We start from the raw sequence: 6807 nt of genomic DNA on the forward strand, positions 1-6807 counted from the left end.
GCTGCTTTCATAGAGGTTGTGGGGGAACCTGAAAGGATGGGGAGGGAGAAGATGTGGGAAAGGCCTGGGGTGGAGGAGGAGGAGGAGGAGGAGGAGGAGGAGGAGGAGGAGGAGGGAAAGGAAGACCTGGAGATGGGGAGGAGGGTTCAGGCTGAAAGAGAACATGGGAGGGAGGGAGAAAGAAGGAGGAAAAGGTATCTGGGGGATGGGGAGAACAGGAGTCTCCTTTCTGAGGGCCAGGGGTGAAGAGACTTGCTAACCCTGGAGGACTGATGACCCTAGGCTGTGTGGCCGTCCCAGACCCCTGGTCTCTCTCTGCCTTGGTGTTGAGCCTGGGTGGGAGTTGACGCACTTCAAAGAAGCCTTCTCTGATCATGTGACCTAGGAAGGGAACCGTCCTGTCAAAACCTCCATCTGAGTTCCTACCACTCCTCCCCCAGCGGGTTCCTGCAGCCTTTTCTATCTGTTCTATGGCAGGGGACCTCCTGCCCTGTGTTTGGGGTGCCTTCGAAGTGGTGCCCCCCACTTCAGCCCTCCCCCACCTCTCCCCAGCTACTGTGACCTGCCTTGCCTGGATCCCTAGTGGCTCCCTTAGCATCTGTCTGTGTTCTGCTCCCCACCCTGCCCCAGGGTTTATACCAATAAACACCAGGGGAGGGGCTGCCCACTGAGGACTGTGGAGCATCTGCTCCACTGATCGAGATGTCCAGATCTATAACCCTGCCTCCAAGAAGATGCCCATGCTGGACTTTCACTGAGCCTCTGATCACAGACCGAAGCCCACCAGCTGTATTCCCCTTCAGCTCTTCAGGACCCTGTGACTGACAAATGGCAGGGTGTGGTGTGGGGGGGCATCATGGTTCCTTCCTGGGGTTATGGGGGGCTTCGTGGGGCCATTCTCCTGGATGAGTACTATGAGTACTGGCTTAATCCCATCTGTACAAAGTCGCTGGACAGGCAGGATTGGCCAATGTGTCAATCTGATCTGTGTCCACCTGGGTGCATAGACTGTCATCGTTGTCCCCGCCCCCGCTCCAGGAAGGTGGTCCTGGTCATTCTCCTAGGGTCTTGGCTAACATCTCTAAAGGCCATATCCTTTTTTTTTTTTAATTTTATTTATTTTTTTATTTTTTTGGTTTTTTGAGACAGGGTTTCTCTGTGTAGCTTTGCGCCTTTCCTGGATCTCGCTCTGTAGACCAGGCTGGCCTCGAACTCACAAAGATCCATATAGCATGATGTCTTTTAGGATCTATGAGTATGACCCAGTGAGTAAGAGTATGTTTATGTCTGTATGCCTAAGTCTGTGTGCCCACAGATGTCTATACATGTTCAGAGGGGCTCTCTCCATAGGTCTGTCTGTGTTTGTGCATGTACACATGTCAGCCGTGTCCTGCGTCTGTGTCCACATATCGCTCTATCTTGTGACTGTACATGGCTGCATCCCTAGGTTTGTCTCTTCATGCATGCTTGTGTGGTACATTGTGTCTGCATGCATGTCTGTCTGTGTGCATGTCTGTGTGTGTATGGGGACAGTAGGGCACCGTGCTGGCTGTAGCTCACCCTCTAGCTCCTACACGGTCTTTGCCTTGCACAGCCGTCCACCCTGGTGAGGTCTAGATCCACCTCCGTCTGATTTTCTCAGTGGATGGGCTCCCACTGGCCACTGAGGCAGGAAGAAAGACCTCCCACTGAGTTACTTCCTCCAGTGGACAAAACACCCTTGATCCAGAAAGGTGCTTCCTACTCTTGGTTGGAGAAGAGGTTCCCCAACAGTTCTTAGAGGGCAGGGTATCCAACCGTGAGGGCTGGCAGGTGAGCACAGACAAGGGGTGGGTCCCGCGAGACAGGGATTCTTCAATGGTGTGGCCCCGGGGTCCTTCACAGGTAGGGGCACAGGCCCAGAACATGCAGGTGCTAGGGGCCAGCCAGAGAGCAACCAGGCAACTCGCTGAGCGAGGGCTGGGGCCGGGGCAGGCATCTGGCTCTCCTCCCAGCGGGGCTGGCTGGTGTGGGAGATGGCTGGGGGATTAGGTAAGAAGGCACTTAGGTAATGTCTCAGAAAGGCTTGAATGTGCGGCAGCGGGAAGGTATTGGGTTGGATCCCGCCTTGCCTGTAAGGCTGACTTCAGACACCAAGGATGAAGGTAGAGAGGAGGAGGGAGTGAGGGGAAGAAATGGCGGAGGAGAGGAGAGAGAAAGGGAAGATGTGAGGAGGGGGAGGGAGGAGGGGGGAAAGGGAGGAGGGGAAGGGGAGGACGTAGGACAGACTGGGAGAAGGGGAAGGAGAAGGCTGGACCCCGGAACCGTATAACCTGCAGCAAGCCCTCGGCTACCCTGCATGTGTTGAGGAGCATGAGGACCCCAGGAGGTGTCCTGAGTGTCCCCGGTTCCTGGGCCAGGTTGCTCATGGTAAGCTCCCACGGGGTGTCAGGGTGGGGGAGGCTGGGGTGGGGGGTACTGACAGTAGGAAGTTGTGAACAGGTTGGGTTGGGGCCCGGGTCTAGCCTGCTTGCATATGCACACACACAAGCCGTGTGCCCCCCTGAGCTTCTCCTGGAAACTGAGTTGACCTAGTCCGACCTGGGAGAACCCCTCTCTCCGTGGGGCTCTCCATGATCCCTCGGCACACAAGAGAATCTCGAAGGGACTTGCTGCTGACTTTGAGGGACCGGGGCACACATACAGGGGTTCACATACAGGGGTTCAGAGGGGCCTGCTGGTGCCCTGGACCCTGGAGCTGCTTGGACACTAGCCACACCGGGGCACAGTTCTGCCCCGTCCTGCCACATCCCTGCCAGGGATGGCTGGGCTCTGTTCCTGGAAGGTTGGAGCTGACCCCAACCTGTTGCCCCAGGGAGGTGCTGTCGGCCCGGCCGGCCCGGGGAACAGCAGGTGGAGCTTCAGGCCGGTCCTCAGCCCAGGACAGGGCTTACGTCCATCTTCCGAACTCTACCTCCAGAAGTGGGGTTAAGGGTCACGGGCCCTTGCTAGCAGCTCAGAATTATGGCCTGGGGTCTCAGCACCGCAAGGTCTGGCCTGGAAAAGGGCAGTGGTCCTATCAGCAGCCTTGCTGGACTGCTCAGGGATGGGAGTGGGGGAGGGGGGTCCAGCAAGTTGCCAGGGAAACAAGAGCAAACAAACACTTCCTCCCCTCACAGGCCGGCTGGCCTGCTGGGGGGCCTGTGGCGATGACCTCATCTGCCCACCCAACCCTACTCCCAAGGCCAGGCTGAAGGTGGGGGGTCCTGGGCTGTTTGTATTGGGCCCAGATCCATGGAAACGGCTGGGACTAGGGGTGCAGGGCTGTCCCTGCGGCAGTCTGTCAGTAGGTGGCAGGAATACGGACAAGAGAGGGGAGGAAAATGAGAGGGTAAAGAGGAGAGGAAGAGAGGGAGAGAGGGGAGGGAAGCAGGGGGAGGAGGGTGTCCCAGGGAGGAGCGGAGAAGAGGCACAGAGCGCAGAGAGGTCAGGCCTGGGGTGTGGAGAGCCCCTGAGCTTGGAGCGGGGTGCAGAGAGAGCCCCTGGAAGACATGTCCTGGGGTATAAGAAGAGCCCTGCAGGGAGCTGAGGGTAGGTGGGTTGGGGTGAGGCAAGAGTGTGGGGGCAGGACCTTGGGGCATGTGACTGGCACAGGGAGGCAACCCTCTCAGGAGAGCCTCCCCCAACTTCCTTTTGTTTTTTTATTATAATTTTAATTTTTATTTTTCGAGACAGGGTTTCTCTGTGTAGTTTTGGCGCCTTTCCTGGAACTCACTCTGTAGCCCAGGCTAGCCTCACAGAGATCCGCCTGCCTCTGCCTCCCGAGTGCTGGGATCAAAGACGTGCGCCACCACAGCCCAGCTCGCTCCTCCAACTTCGTCATCCAAGATCCTCCCTGGGGGAGAAGACAGCCAAAGGATCGCAGCACCCAGGGGAGGACCTACCTTTCCAGGAGCAAATCCTCCACGCTGGGCCCAGGGCGGGCTCTTCTCTGCTCTCGGAACACACACGGATCTATTGTCTTCCTGTCCATCTAAAAGAAGCTGGCGGTCTAGGCACCATGCCCCTGCTTGCTCCTCTCCCCATGTGCCAGAAGCACACTGACAGGATGCTCACTGGCCTGCTCCCTGTGTTCTTCTCGGGCTGTGTGACGGAGGACCTGATACGGAAGCCCCTCTCCTCTGGGGCCTCCTGCTCTGGTAAAGGTTGTGTCATACCTTAGTAGGCCCAATTCCGCCATCTCCAGGACCAGATGCTGTGTTCCAGGACTCCGTGTGTTTGTGTTTTGTAGTGTCATTAATGGTCGGTTCCTTCATTGTGCTGCACAGACTGAGCACTCCTCACTTGGAGAGCTTGGGACCAAAGGTGTATTCAGAGGTTCGACATGTTTTGGACTAGAAGACATTTGACAGATGCGGTAAACATCCCTATTCTGAAAATTTCAGACCCTGAGATCCTGAGGTGCTCCCATAGCTGGAACTTTTGAACATCCTATAGCCTTCTAGAAAGTTCCGGACCCCAAGACATCTCAGCAAGTAGCGCTTGTCACTGAGCATGGTCTGAATGTAATCCCTAGAGCCCCCAGGTAGACAGGGGAGAGCCAATTTTCCCAAGTTGTCCTTTGGCATCTATGAATCTCTCTCTCTCTCTCTCTCTCCTCTCTCCTCTCTCCCCTCTCCTCTCTCTCTCTCTCTCTCTCTCTCTCTCTCTCACACACACACACACACACACACACACACACACACACACACAGATAAAAGCCTAAGAAACCAAATAAAAAACAACTAGGTCAGCTCCTCTTGGCTACCTGCCATCCTCAGTGACCACGGGACACCTTTGTGACCGAGGGATGACAAGTCCCTCCTCTAATGCACAGACAAAGACCAGATGCGGAGAGGTCGCTCTTCTGCTGAGCACTTCACCCTTCACCCACTTTCTGTCTGGAACACGAGATCTGGTGGCAAAGTCACAGCAGCTGTCTTGAGCTCACGAGTAGGGAAGCCACACACGGAAGCCGACGGAGGAAGACTCGAGAAAGCTTGGGCTCCAGCGCTACCCTTTGCTTCTGTTGCATGTGTGACAAGTGAACACTGGCCGGGGGTGTGGCTAGTGATATAACATGTGTTTAGCATGGGCGAGACTATCTCCTACCCCAAAATAAACAAACAGACATTTAAAATTTAAAAAGATTATCTGTTTGAGTAGATTTAGTTGAGGGAAAAAAAAACACACACACATTTTTTCTGGGATGGCCACATGAAGCTCTGGGCATCAGGCAGGTTGTATAAATTAAATCGTAGCTGCAGCTAAGCCTGAAGCCGGATTGATGGCGCAGACCTGTGGTCCCAGCTACTACAGAGGCAGGAAGATCAAGAGTTCAAGGCTAACCTGGGCAATTTAGTGAGACCTTGTCTCAAAATAAAAAAATAAAAAAAATTTTTTAAAGAAGGAGGGCTGAGATGTAGCTCAGTCATACAGTGCTGGTCTAGCATGTGTGAGGCTTTGGATTCAATCCCCCACACCAAAACACCACCAAACCTAGATAACTCAAGGGACAGCCATTTCCACCCCAGATGTCCATACCTACAAAGACAGCTTTTTTAAAAAAAATTTTTTTATTTAAATTTATTTTATGTACATTGGTGTGAAGGTGTCAGATCCCCTGGCACTGGAGTTACAGACAGTTGTGAGCTGCCATGTGGGTGCTGGGAATTGAACCCAGGTCCTCTGGAAGAGCAGTCAGTGCTCTTAACTGCTGAGCCATCTCTCCAGCCCTGCAAGATAGCTTTTTATAAAACAGAAAACAACATACATTTTCTATTGATGGTACAAAGTATGCATACTCATAGGGTACTGTGCGATGCTCTTTCTGTACAAGCATTGCATAATACTCAAGTCAGGGTGAGCAAAGTTGCTTCCTCCAGTGTCAATCTCTGGCTTCCTCGTGGACATGCACACACATGTATGAGCACTATCACACTTGTGTACTCCTGTATGTGAGAACACACACACACACACATACACACACACACACACACACACACACACACACACACACACACACGTAACATATACACATACATGGAAAAATAGCTGTGAGTTGTGAACAGAAGGCAGGTGGAGTTGGGAGCCTGAGGCCATCTAAGTGCAGAGAGGACCCATCTGAGGTTGGGGAGCCGGGGCAGATGGTGGCTGTGTTCTTGCTGATCCTCTTCCTAGAGATGTCTGGAGCTCAGCAACTGAAATCGCTGTACCCAGGAGACACTCTCACATCTCGCTCCTCCATCTCACTCTCCTTCCTCTCTCCTTGTCTTTTCCCCTCTGTTCCATTTTCCCCTCTTTCTCCTTTTCCTTGTTTAAGATTTATTTTTATTTTATACGTACGAGTACTTTGCCGGCATGGATGCGTATGTGCCATGTGTGTGCCCGTGGAGGGCAGATGAGAGCGTCTGGAGTTACAGTCGTGAAACACTATGTGAATGCTGGGAAGTGAAATGGAATCCTCTGCAAGAGCAGCAAGTGTCGTTGGGCATTTAGCAACCTCTCTACCCCCTTCTCCTTTTAAATATGCTTTTATTTTATGTGAACGAATGTTTGTGTGCACTATCTGTGTGCCTGGTGCTTGCAGAAGCGGAAGAAGGAATCGGATCCCCCAGGACCGGAGTTACAGCTGGTTGTGAGTTACCATGTGGGTGCTGGGAATCAAACCTGGATGCTCTGCAAGAGCAACTAGTGCCCTTAAACACTGAGCCATCTCTCCACCCCTTCTCCCTCTTTTTCATTTGAGGGACAGACCCCTCCAAAGTGTATGTGTGTGCTGCATATCTG

General features: G+C 53.4%; 1 long non-coding RNA gene across 1 annotated transcript; it reads left to right on the plus strand.

Annotated features, from left to right (window-relative positions):
- Nucleotides 1-3443: 3443 nt before the first annotated feature.
- On the plus strand, nucleotides 3444-5166 carry LOC143274460 (uncharacterized). Its single transcript, XR_013053105.1, has 2 exons — nucleotides 3444-4396; nucleotides 4856-5166. It is a non-coding gene; the product is annotated as an uncharacterized LOC143274460 (long non-coding RNA).
- Nucleotides 5167-6807: the final 1641 nt, after the last annotated feature.

Source organism: Peromyscus maniculatus, chromosome 8 (assembly GCF_049852395.1).
Source record: "Peromyscus maniculatus bairdii isolate BWxNUB_F1_BW_parent chromosome 8, HU_Pman_BW_mat_3.1, whole genome shotgun sequence".
Taxonomy (NCBI): Eukaryota; Metazoa; Chordata; class Mammalia; order Rodentia; family Cricetidae; genus Peromyscus; species Peromyscus maniculatus.